This window comes from Papaver somniferum, chromosome 11 (genome assembly GCF_003573695.1).
Source record: "Papaver somniferum cultivar HN1 chromosome 11, ASM357369v1, whole genome shotgun sequence".
NCBI lineage: Eukaryota > Viridiplantae > Streptophyta > Magnoliopsida > Ranunculales > Papaveraceae > Papaver > Papaver somniferum.
This window is the reverse complement of record NC_039368.1, coordinates 102,647,736-102,661,747: the sequence shown is the minus strand read 5'-3', so window position 1 is coordinate 102,661,747 and position 14,012 is coordinate 102,647,736.

Genomic DNA, 14,012 nt, shown 5'->3' with positions numbered 1-14,012 from the left:
TAATTTTGACCAACAGGGTCTAATATACTGCGCAGGGTGCAAAACCCTAATTTCTGAAAATTAGTCAGGTTTATGAATTTTGTGAACTATCACAAAATTGATTGAATTCTATGTGTTGACACAAAATTCTTTATTGCGAGAGAGCAGTATGCTTTCTGATTGAGTACTTTATGCAAGGACCTTAACCTTGATACTTGGAAATTCGTGCTACTCTGCTGCGAGTGAACACAAATTCGTCATGCCACACCAATATTAAGGGTTCTGTCGGGGAACATAAGCACAGGAAAAGTACTCAACAGGATCTGGCATTTGAGAGTAATGCAGCAAGGAGCTTATACACTCATTAGGCTCTATACTAGTGAAAAATTCATCTAGGAGCTTGAGTTTCAATATAATATGAAGAGAGACATAGGCACTCATCAGATTTTGATATATTATCCAAATTCCCCGCGGAATAAAGACATATCAATGTCTACTACATCTGATGTCGGGTCAGGTAGATAGACTTTTATAAATTTAACCCCGAACTAAAAAGCACCATCAACATATAGATAAGTTCAAGTCTCCACATGCCTTTTGTTGATGAAGTTCCACAAGTTCCCTTGAGTAGTTCTTCGTCTTCATTCGATGAACGTCGTGGAGTCTAAAGCTCAACTATACTTACTATCCTAATCCGAAACTTAGCTATAAGTAGACTTGAAATCAAGACTTATAGTTTTGGAAACTAAACTTGACAAACAAGCTTGAGATACCAGCACTTGCGAGTTCGACCGAGCAGTGCTCTAACATAATCCACCCCCCCAATTGATTCAGTTACAGTCGCGCTCCTTACGTCTCTTGAACCTCACAAGATTCTACGTGATTGATTCCCTTAGTGGACGTCCCTTACAACCTAAAAGTTGCTTCAAGTGAAGACTTTTGATACCAATCTGCCTCTAACAGATAAACCTATTTGATTTTCCTCAAAGACCAAGGCTTGGATGTTTGCAATAGACAAAGCTAGCAAACCTCACAAATCCAGAACACTTACACTCACTTAGATGAGAAGTCTGGATTGTTTACCACCTCTCAAGAACAATCTTCGACTTATAAATTAAGAATAGTTTTCAAATATCTATCTTGAGGAATCACAGAGTTTCAGAAGAATAGAACTTTGCGATTTCTATCTATTTTGCTTGAAAGAGATTACGAGAACTTTAGTAACAGAAAAGTAAGATCAAGATACACGAACTATAAAGATAAAAATCGTCGGACCTGACTTCATGAATCTGCAAAGGGAGGTCTTTTAGCCGTAGACCTAATTATATTTCTCAAAGGAAACCTAGGTCAATAGAGGACGACTTTATCTATCAACTAGGACACAAAGTGTCAAGGATTTATTTTCCTAGTTGAAAGAGCATCTCTATTTTTAGTTTTTCAAGCTAAGATAGCTTGAGAATCAAACAAACTCTTTATAATTCGAATCATTGTTGTACGAAATTTATCTTGAAATCGTATTAGAAGAATATACACAGTGGTCCACTTAAGGAACCGTGTATAATTACCGTTCTTTGGAAAAATATGCCTCATGAACTATAAGCAATTTGATATTCATTTAAACACTTAAGAATTTAATCATGATACACATACACAAGTGATTTAGTGATCAATGATGTCTAAGAGATGTTATGAGAGTCATAGAAATGATACACATATTTAAAAAATAAGTCTCTGAGCATCTGCTAAATTCTACTAGGAACGTTGGTGAGATGGTCCGTGAAATTAAGGCAATAGTTCACGAGCAAGGGTTGAAAAAGCGGGCGTCTAACAACCACCCCCAATATTTCGCTTAACAATCTGTATGGAGAAAGTCCAATATAATTCCAAGAGAATCAACTAGACAGTCAGACTAAATCAATAGAAATATATCCAAGAGTTTGTATCTCTGTTTCATAATGTAATCAGCAAATCAAACAGATAGAAATCCGCGATCCTGATTATTATGTGAAACAACTTGAACGGTACCAAAGACTAATGTTCAAGTGTCAATCAATATAATCAACAACCAAAGGTTGTATTCTCAATTGATTTAACTTATGCACAACCTGTGATACTTCAATTATATAAACAAATATAATGCGGAAAAGAAATAACACAGACACCAGAAGTTTTGTTAACGAGGAAACCGCAAATGCATAAAAACACCAGGACCTAGTCCAGGTTTGAACACCACACTGTATTAAGCTGCTACAAACACTAGCCTACTCCAAGTTAACTTCAGACTGGAATTAGTTGAGCCCTAAAAAATCTCACACTGATCAAGGTACAGTTGCGCTCCTTACGTCTCTGAATCCTAGCAGGACTCCACGCACTTGATTCCCTTAGATGATCTCACCCACAACTAAGAGTTGTTACGACCCAAAGTCGAAGACTTGATAAACCAATCTGTCTCACGCAGAAAAGTATATTGAATAGATAAATCTGTCTCTCACAGATAAACCTACGAGTTTTTTTTCCATATTTTGATAAATCAAGGTGAACAAGAACCAATTAATATATCGGACTTATATTCCCGAAGAACAGCTTAGAAATATCAATCACCTGACAATAATCTTAATCGTATGGTAGCGAAACAAGATATTGTGGAATCACAAATGATGAGACTAAGATGTTTGTGACTACTTTTTATCTTGCATATCGGAGATTAAATCTCGAGAAAATCTTAGAGAACATAGTACTCAATCACGATAGTAACAGCAAGATCAGCACACACAACTACAGAGAAAATAGTTGGATCTGGATTCACAATCCCAATGAAGTCTTCAAGTCGTTAACCTACAGGGTTTCGTAAAAAACCTAAGATTAAAGGAAAATCGACTCTAGTCGTAACTAGTATCACACAGGAGGTGTGGGGATTAGGTTTCCCAGTTTCTAGAGTTCTCCTTTATATAGTCTTCAAATCAGGGTTTGCAATCAATGTTACCTTGGTAACAAAGCATTCAATATTCACCGTTAGATGAAAACCTGATTAGACTCAAGATAATATCTTTCAACCGTTAGATCGAAGTTAGCTTGTTAAACACAAATGAAAAGTGACTTCACTTAGATATGAATAACCGTACCTAACTGTGTGCACCTTGTTGGCTCAATAATAGTTAATCGAAGTTAGCCATATGAACACTTTCATATCAACCATATTCATCTTAACCATAACTAGTTCAAATGACTCAAATGAAACTAATTCTAGAGTTGTTCAATTTTTTATATTCTCATAGAAGTATACAAGACACAATTGAAACAAAATCAATTTTGATTCACTCGAATCAAGTCATGAACATTATAGCCACGGTATGCAAATGATTGCATTCCTTATTATATAAATGTATTAGTTCATGAACAAACCGATTTTATAACATTATCCACTTAGGTATGCAAATGGGTACGCGTACCTAAGTGGCTGGACTAAGTTTGGGTTCGCCAGTACGCGAACTGGTACGCATACCTTTCAAACTCAGCATAAATTCTATGAATCGAACCTCATGCCAGTACGCGTACCGGTATACCTACAAGGTTCCGGGGTTTTTACTAAACCAACCAGTACGCATACGGGTATGCATACCATGGTTCCCGGACTTGGATTACATATATGCAAGTACACATACTATGCTTATATCCAATTGTTCTAAACTTTTATTTCAACCATTGAAACATTCTTGGAAGACGACAATAGCTGTTTCACACAAACTATTAGATTCAAAGCAATTTTCAAGTGATCAAATGATCAGTACGAAACATTTCGAGTCTACATCAAATGACTGTCTCACACAGATCATGTAAGATAATACCAGATGATTTTTACATGATCATATTTTGACTTTCGTCAATAATATAAGATGAACTTGGTTAAAGAGAAATCTTACCAACACATTGGTGAGGTTTTAAAAGAACCTACAACTACACCTACAAGTATACAGGGTTGTTGTAGATAGGTGGAGTAAGAAAGGGTTTGTCCTCAGGGACAAGGTGGGTGCATGGTGTTGTTTTCCTAATCAATTTTCTAAAGTTTTCCAAGATATTTCTAAATGACAGTGATATGGGAAAGGTCTAGGACATTGAATCCACCCTAACCTATGCTAAGTCATTCATATATCAATACTCTTCTTGTCCCTGGCTTAGATAACAGCAAGCTTCTAGGCTTGCTGACTATCTAAATGATAGTTGAGGTTCTAGCCTGCTGTGCATCTGAGGGTGTTTATAGGAGAATCAATTAGGGTCACTAAGCTAATTCTAATCTTAGTAATAGTTACTTTTTCACAAGGTAACTATCCTAATGATAAGCTACTTAGTTGAACTAATAAATCCTAAAGGATGTTATAATTGCAACTAAAGTGTCTCTCCTAATCACTAATTGTCTAGTTAAAGTACAACTAGTCTAAGGATAAAACAACAAGCATTTACACATGAGTTGGAGCATGATTAACATGGTGTTTTCCTAACTACAGTGGGTACATGATACACACTGTGAGAGTAAGATGTTAATCTACTCAATATTAAATATATCCATGAATTTATAGCATAACAAGAAGATTATTAATACTTGAATCAAACTCAGTAGTGAGGTAAGGGTTTCATCAACATCCTAGTGATGAACTAAAACATGCTAAACATCAATAACATGCAATGTTGGAACAAAAGAAAAGGAATAAACATCACTGTGAATTGAAGTTGGAATTACAATACAAAGTGAGAACCTAAAATTAACCTACAGACGCACTGGCTAGCCCAGGCATGCCTTATACAACAACCCAAGGTCTCAATTTATAGTTACACAAACTAACCCTAAAAATCCTCAATTTCAGAATCAGGGTTTCATAAAAAATAAAATTAACTCTTACCTAATCTCTGAAAACACTCAATCATCTTCACCCATGCTTCTATTGCTTCTTGTCGTCCAACTGCTGCTCCAATTGCGTGCTATTTCTCAACCTAATTTACTAATCTCACACGCCTAGGGTTTCTGAGAAGAGGCGTGAAAAATTAGTGAATTAGGTTGCTGAAATGGTTGAGGAAGTAGGTAATGATGGTGGTAGTGATGGGTTATAGTGGTTGATGGATTTGATGGCTCTGGTGGTGGTTGGAGAAGCGGCAGGAGGAGTTGGTGGCGGAGGCGTGGGTTTCTCCAGAGAAGAGATGGGATGAAGAAGAAGAACCCGATGGGTTTTAGGAGTTGTTTGTTTTGGGTGAAATAGATTTGGGTGTTGTGGTGTTGAGCGGGATCATCAAGTTTAGATGATTGGTGAGGGGAATCCGTAGGATGAGAAGATGATGGATTGATCCAACGGCGCGATGGAAATGGGTTTGGGGCGACCGTTGGATGTGATATACATCAAAAATGACGAGTTAGGTACTATGATGTTAGACAGGAACTTCAAAGCTCGATGTACTCTGATGAAGCGACCGTTAGATGATGGAATAGATCCAATCTGACGGTTAAGAAGGGAAACGGGTTTGGGTTTTGAATTTAGGCTTATAAAATGGATTTGAGTTTGGGAAATGAGTTTGGGATTGGAATAATCTGAGCCCACTTCTTCTTTAAGAACAATTTCTTCCTTTTTAAGCCCATTTTTATCCTTGAGTCTTCCATAACACATTCTTCACTTCTTTTCCGCTAGAGTTTCCACCGGCTTTCTCCCGTGTCTTTGCTCTTTTGGCTCCGTAACTCATCTAGTCTTTATTTATCACCTAAAAATACAAAATTAAACAATATTAAGTAATTATCCTTGAGGAGAGTAAAATACATAATTCCTTATAAACGACTAATTAATGGTATGCAAAATGGGATAAGTGTCAATAAAATGATAAGAAATAATGCAATATTTGGCACCTATCAAATACCCCTAAACCTAAATTTTACTTGTCCTCAAGTAAAACAGAAACTAAGGAAATCCTAACTATACCACTGTCGCTGGTCTATCGATTGCATTTAGCGAATGCAATAAGCCTCTTGAACCACTAAGTGTCCCTAGTGGACGAGTTGAAGTCTCGTGAGGGTTTGCTTAGAACATACCCACAAAGTTCTAGGCCAAAATATAAGCTCAGATTCCATCAAATGTGACATGTGCAAGACAGTAGAAGCTCACAACAAAATGGAGATGTCAATCTAGCTATCAAAGGCACAATCCTAGCACTGATAACAAATAAAGACATGTGATAAGAGTGTAAAGTGTATCTACACATGTGTAAAGAAAGATCGGAAGTTATGACTACTAATCACCAAGAGAGAGTTTTTTAGGCTAAGAACCAAGGTCGAAATCTAGCTAGCTTTCATTACATTAATAATTAACTACTATTTAGACAATTAACTAATTAATACTTGTTATTGATGAGTGCCAAATATTGTATATATTTATCCCTTTTTGTTGGCATTTTAACTCATCTTTTGTGCATTAATTCTACATTTTATCCCATATTCTGTATTTTCATTGTTTTCAAAAATAAATATTTTTCTTACTTAATTTTGCATTTTTAGGTAATAAATAAAGATTGGATGAGTTGCGGAGCGGAATAGAGCAGAAAAGTAGTGAAAAGCCGGGAGGAGTTACGCAAGGAAGCCGCGAAGAACGTTGTGCATAAGACCAAGAGGCTAGGAATGGGCTTGAAGAAGAAGAATTGTCCTTAAAGAAGATATGGGCTTGGCATACCCAAGGCCCAAAGCCCTTTCTCAAACCCATTTCCACTATCCAAGCCCGTCTCGGATTTCAGCCATCAGATCAGTTCTCAGAAGCATCCGACGGTCGCTCCCTTGCTGTGCATCGAAGTTTGATATCTCCGCCTTACACTACAGCACCTAACTCCATCTTGAGCCGTCAGTTTCGTTGTATTTTTGCATCCAACGGTCGCTCATGATCTGTCTCAATTTCTCCGTTAGATCCGTTTCAGAAGTTATCATCCTACGCCTTTCATCACCGAACACCAAGGTTCGATGATCCCGCTCAACACTCAAACACCTAAGTTTTTATCCCACAAACCAAACAACCCCTAGCCAAAACCTAATCGAGCTCACCCCATCTTCTTCCCCATTCTCTCTGCAAAAACCATGTCCGCCACCAACTCCGCCTGCCTCTGCCTCAACCACCACCACGCCTCTTCCAAAAGCCATCATGGCTACTTGTAATCATAACCCATCATTACCCTACCTCTCTAGACACATATTCTATCGATTTCAACCCCTTTTCTTCACAGAAACCCTAGGTTTGAAATTGGTAGAATAGGTGAAGTTGGAGAAGAAATCAGAGCATGGGTAGATGCGATTGGATCAACAGAAGCATGGGGGGAAGATTTAGAGTTGTTATCAGTGTATTAGGTAAGTCAATTTCACCTTTTTGTGAAACCCTAATTTCTGACATTTGGGTATTTTGAGGGAATTGTAACTGACTATAAATTGGGGTCATGGGTTGTGAAATTGACATGCCTGGATTAGCCAGTGTGTCCAGAACCAAGTTCTGTTAATGATCATTTTTGTGCTGTTCATGTTGTGTTCATGTTTAGTGTAATATCCTGTTGTGTTCTGTGTGTGATGTTTGTTCCTGTGATGTTTTGTATCCATCTGTAATGTTATGTTTGTGTTAATTAGCATGTTTGTATTGTTTCTACACATGATCATGTATTTTTCCTGTTTAAATCTCAGAGAAGCCAACTGAACCATGATGGTTAGCTATTAGGATGGTTTTTGTTGAACTCAAAATAGCTTAGGCTAGTTAGATTCCTAAAAGCCCAACTGATTTGTGATTAGTGGTGCTGTAAGAAGACCACTAATGCTAGGAGTCAGTGGTGGCTCTAAGGAGTTAATCAGCTACATTAGTTAGTAAGCCACTGCCTAGTTAGTCTGTGATTGGTTGTGCTTTAAACAGACAGCCAATACTAGGGGTTAGCTAAGGCTGTAAGGTTAGTTAACTAGACATATGACAAAAACTTAACATAGGTGAACTAGCTAGGTGAAGGGAATTCTCATCCATCTCCTTACACTTCCCATCCACAATTTCTTTTCCATGTTCTGTTTTGGTTAAGTTGTTCTTAGTTTTTCTTATTCTTTGCCACTGCCTTTGGCTCACTGCCACTGAATTTTTCTTTGTTTCTTTGGTTCTTTAGTTCACTGCCTGTCACTAGCTCAGCTATCTAGGAAACTTCAATACACCCCAAGTCTCTGTGGAATGATCCCTTGCTTACTTTCTATACTAAAACTTGGCCTTGTATACTTGCAAGTGTATTGTGTGCATTTTAAAATCACACCAAGTTTTTGGCGCCGCTGCCGGGGACTTGGTTGTGTTGTGTTGATTTTTTTTGGGCTGTTTTTGCATGTTAGTTCATTTGCATCACTGCATACTCTTTTGCATATTGTTTCATTCTAGCATATTCATCATGCATTGCATTCTTGCATTTTAGTGTAACTTGCATTAGCATCTCTGCATCTTGTCCTGCATCACTGCATATTTTCAATTTTCTGCACCTCTGTAATTGCAACTTAGCACCCTGTGTTAGCTGCAGTTGTCTGTCTGTAGTTAGCTGCATATTTCTTTTGTTTATCTGCTACTACATCATCTTAACTGCTACTGCATATTGGTCATTGGGTCATTGTCATCTTGGTTTTGTACCAACTGAACTCTGAAATTTGCTGCTGTGAATGCCTGAGTTGTGTACTGAATTAGCAGTGTCATCTTGAATGCCTGAAATTTGTTGTTGTGAGAACTAATTCTCTCATCTGAAATTACCAGGTAGTTGTGAGGCTGAGAACAAACCTCTGGTGCTGATGTGCTGCTGTGAAGCCCAAATAGAGCTGAGCTGTTTCTCCTGATCCTGCTGCTGCTCCTGATCCTGCTGCTGCTATTGCTGCTGTGCTCCTGTTGCTATTCCCTGCTGCTGCTGCCTGCTGAAGCTGATGTAAGAAAAGCCCAACTGGGCTGTAAGCTGCAGAAGGAGAGGAAATTGAACCAAGCCCAACTGGGCTGTAAGCTGCAGAAGGAGAAGAAATTGAACCAAGCCCAACTGGGCCTTGAGTGTTGAAGCCAAAGCTTAGGATGATCCAAAGCCCAACTGGGCTTTTGCAACCAAACTGAGCAGCTGGGCTGTGCTTAAGCAAGTAAGCCTAAACCCATTAAGAGAACCCAACCTGTGGGCTTCCATTTTTAATTTGTGGGCTTGTAATAATTTTTTTCCATTTTTTTTGTTGGGCTTGTAATTTAAGTTAACTTTTGGGTTTGTATTTGAGCATTAACTGTGGGATTGTCCCTATCAAAATTTTGGGTTTCAAAAACCCAACAAACAACCTAAACAAGGTTAACTGAACCTACCAACTCAGCTGGGCTTCATTAGTTTCTGGGCTTACTGAAGTCGTTAGTGGGCCGTGTACCCAAACTCTAGGCCGAAAGTTGGGCTCCGTTTCACAACAGTTCTCCAAACCCATTGCCTCACCAAAGCACAACCAAAACAGTGGGCTTATCCCCATAAAAACCAAATGTTTCCCATCAAAAACCAAATGTTTTTCATTCCCATAAAAACCAAATTTTTCCCAAAAATCCAAACCCATTAAAAACCAAATTTTGGGCTTTGTAACATAGTTACTTAGCTTTTGAGCCCAATCATGTCTAGATCTTGGTCTACAGTTGGGGAATACAACAAATCCCTTAGAGAACTTGCGTGTGGACATACTTCACGTTATGAACCTCCCATAGACCATGATGTCAATAGTCATAGGAATTATTATGGACATTTTCAAAGTCCCGAGCCTCAATACTTGAACCCTAATGACTATTCACACATGCATCATTCGCCACAACGTGAAAATGAACATTTTGCTAGTGCCTCACCCACACAATCATCACTAATCGATCAATTAGAAGCTCGAATCGCAGCTTTAGAAATGCAATCACATGAGGAATCTGTCACATCTAAGTTTCTTAGGCAACCTGAAATCTATGCATGTCCCGCATGTGATGGCTTAGACCACACTATTGCGAATTGCTATATTTTCCATGAATTTAGGCGGACTGGAGAAATTCCAAGGTTTGTAGAACCTACAGATTATTATGATGGTGGTTATTGGGACCATAATCAACCTTTTCAAGGTTGCGATCAACCATTTATAGACCCTAACGACCATGCACCCATGTATCAATCACCACAAGGGGAGGACGAACAATTTCACATGAGCCCTTGTATGCAATCTATAATGGAAAACATCAATCTCCTCAAACAAAACACTGCTAGTTTAGAAATGCATACATTGAATGATCATAGCAGCATTTTTATCCCTAATGAAATTAATTATCAAAATAGTGTTTTTAACCCTACTCATGATAGTCATATTGAACATGAACCTAATCTAGAGGTAAATGAGTGGAATAGAAACACTATAGTTTTTAGGGAAGGACACTCTTGTTTTGTTGAGGATGATAATAATTATGATATTATATTAGAAGAACATGTCTATACTGATGATGTTGTGGAACCTTTGGGTTCAAATACATTAGGCTTCTCTGCCCAGACCTTAATGAATGATATCTCTTCTAGTATTCCATATGATGTTTCCATTGAATTGCCGATGCATGAGGACAAATCTGTTGATGATGTTGATGATTCTGATTGTGAACTTGCTAATTTGATTGATGATTGAGCATGATGTGACATGTGTAGATGATTTAGGAGATTTTGATTTGATTGATAATGACGTGCCTATTCTCCTACATGAGTCACAATCTGATGGCCTTCCACCCAACCTAGATTTGGTTTGTACCAATATTGTAAAACCAATTTTTCTGAGAATGCCTAATCTAGGTTTGGAACTGTGTGCTTCCCAAGTCCTCTTGGACATCTTGCATTTAAATATAATATCTTGGAGGAACCACAGTTGGAAATTGCATGTTTGCCCGTCCATAGCAAAGTACACTTTGAGTTAGATCTTGTGCATGATGAACCCCCAAAACTGCGCGATTTTGTTTTCAAAATTATATCTTCTGTAAAATCCAGGTTTGGGGGTAGCTCATTTGGTTTCACAGCTTCACGTGCTTTTCTTTCATGTGTGAAGTTGTTGAAACCGCTACACTTTGTCTTTTGGGTTGATCCTCAACTCTTTAGACTTTTGGTGTATGGTGAATTTTTTGTATATAATCCAGTAGATAAATTTTAAAACTTTTTGGTTTCTTTTGTATATATTTTTGCTAATCCAATATACTAAGTTGAAAATGTTGGATTCTAGCCGGTGAATAATGAGTTCGTTCGTTTTTCGCGAAATCGGGTATTCTCTCTCCTTTTACTCTACTCAGCATGTCCTCTTCATATGTTGCATTATAATTTTGTTTATTTTGAAACATTGAGGACAATGTTTAGTTTAGGTTTGGGGGTGAATGATACCTGATAATATGCTATAATTGAAAACGAACTCCTTCTTCTTTTGAAAAAATCGAAAAAATTCAAAAAAAATTAAAAAAAAATGAAAAAACATAAAAATGGAGCTCATTTACCTTGAAATGTTGACTCTTGTGCAAATATGTATTTTTATTAGGAGTCTTAGTCTAGATATTTAGGCACCCTGATTCTAGCACAATTCACATAGTGATAAGAAATTTGCACGCGCACGATCTACCAATACATGTATGGCCTCGATCTTCAAGGTGTTTGATAGGAAGTTACGATTGCCAATCACTTTAGAATACTGAACGAAACTTGACTAGCTTGTTCTTTGGTTGGTTGGGATAGAAGGTGGAGGTTACATTAAGAAAGACAACCATCGAATTTAACTGGGTGCATCAAAAAGGGCTACCTCTTGCAAAGTGTCATGTAATCTTTTGTTTCCTTTTGTATATGTATCAAAAGTGTTTGCTTAGTTAAAAAAAAAAAAAAAAAAAAAAAAATAATGAAAAAAAAAAAAAAAAAAAAAAAAAGAGAAAAACATATATCAGAAAAATACAAAAAAAAAAAAAAAAAAAAAAAATAATCAAGTATTTATCAATTCCATCATCTCTTGTTCCAAAAATAAAAAGAGAATAGTCAATGTAAATAAGAGTCATGTAAAGAGTTATTTTTGTTGTTTCATTGTAATAAGCAAGGAGGGTGTATGCCATTGATGTACAACGCGAGTAATTGTGAAATACCTCCAACTCATTCACAATTCTCGTAAAGTCCGGACAGCTAGCTAGATTTCGACCTCAGTTCTTAGCCTGAGAAACTATCTCTTGGTGATTAGTAGTCATAATTCAGATCTTTCTTTACACATGTGTAGATACACTTTACACTCTTATCACATGTCTTTTTGTTATCAGTGCTAGGATTGTGCCTTCGATAGCTAGATTGACATCTCCATTTTGCTGTGAGCTTAACTGTTTTGCACATGTCACGTTTGATGGAATCTGAGCTTATATTTTGTCCTAGGTTTGTAGGCACATCTGGTAAACCTTCACGAGACTTCAACTCGTCCACTAGGGACACTTAGTGGTTTAAAAGGCTTAGTGCATACGCTAAATGCATTCGAGAGACCAGCGACAGTGGTATAGTTAGGATTTCCTTAGTTTTGTTTTACTTGAGGACAAGTAAAATTCAGGTTTGGGGGTATTTGATGAGTGCCAAATATTGTATATATTTATCCCTTTTTGTTGGCATTTTAACTCATCTTTTGTGCATTAATTCTACATTTTATCCCATATTCTGTATTTTCATTGTTTTCAAGAATAAATATTTTTCTTACTTAATTTTGCATTTTTAGGTAATAAATAAAGATTGGATGAGTTGCGGAGCAAAGAGCAGAAAAGTAGTGAAAAGCCGGGAGGAGTTACGCAAGGAAGCCGCGAAGAACGTGTGCATAAGACCAAGAGGCTAGGAATGGGCTTGAAGAAGAAGAATTGTCTTAAAGAAGATATGGGCTCATACCCAAGGCCCAAAGCCCTTTCTAAAACCCATTTCCACTATCCAAGCCCGTCGCGTTTCAGCCATCAGATCAGTTCTCAGAAGCATCCGACGGTCGCTCCCTTGCTGTGCATCGAAGTTTGATATCTCCGCCTTACACTACAGCACCTAACTCCATCTTGAGCCGTCAGTTTCGTTGTATTTTTGCATCCAACGGTCGCTCATGATCTGTCTCAATTTCTCCGTTAGATCCGTTTCAGAAGTTATCATCCTACGCCTTTCATCACCGAACACCAAGGTTCGATGATCCCGCTCAACACTCAAACACCTAAGTTTTATCCCACAAACCAAACAACCCCTAGCCAAAACCTAATCGAGCTCACCCCATCTTCTTCCCCATTCTCTCTGCAAAAACCATGTCCGCCACCAACTCCGCCTGCCTCTGCCTCAACCACCACCACGCCTCTTCCAAAAGCCATCATGGCTACTTGTAATCATAACCCATCATTACCCTACCTCTCTAGACACATATTCTATCGATTTCAACCCCTTTTCTTCACAGAAACCCTAGGTTTGAAATTGGTAGAATAGGTGAAGTTGGAGAAGAAATCAGAGCATGGGTAGATGCGATTGGATCAACAGAAGCATGGGGGGAAGATTTAGAGTTGTTATCAGTGTATTAGGTAAGTCAATTTCACCTTTTTGTGAAACCCTAATTTCTGACATTTGGGTATTTTGGGGGAATTGTAACTGACTATAAATTGGGGTCATGGGTTGTGAAATTGACATGCCTGGATTAGCCAGTGTGTCCAGAACCAAGTTCTGTTAATGATCATTTTTGTGCTGTTCATGTTGTGTTCATGTTTAGTGTAATATCCTGTTGTGTTCTGTGTGTGATGTTTGTTCCTGTGATGTTTTGTATCCATCTGTAATGTTATGTTTGTGTTAATTAGCATGTTTGTATTGTTTCTACACATGATCATGTATTTTTCCTGTTTAAATCTCAGAGAAGCCAACTGAACCATGATGGTTAGCTATTAGGATGGTTTTTGTTGAACTCAAAATAGCTTAGGCTAGTTAGATTCCTAAAAGCCCAACTGATTTGTGATTAGTGGTGCTGTAAGAAGACCACTAATGCT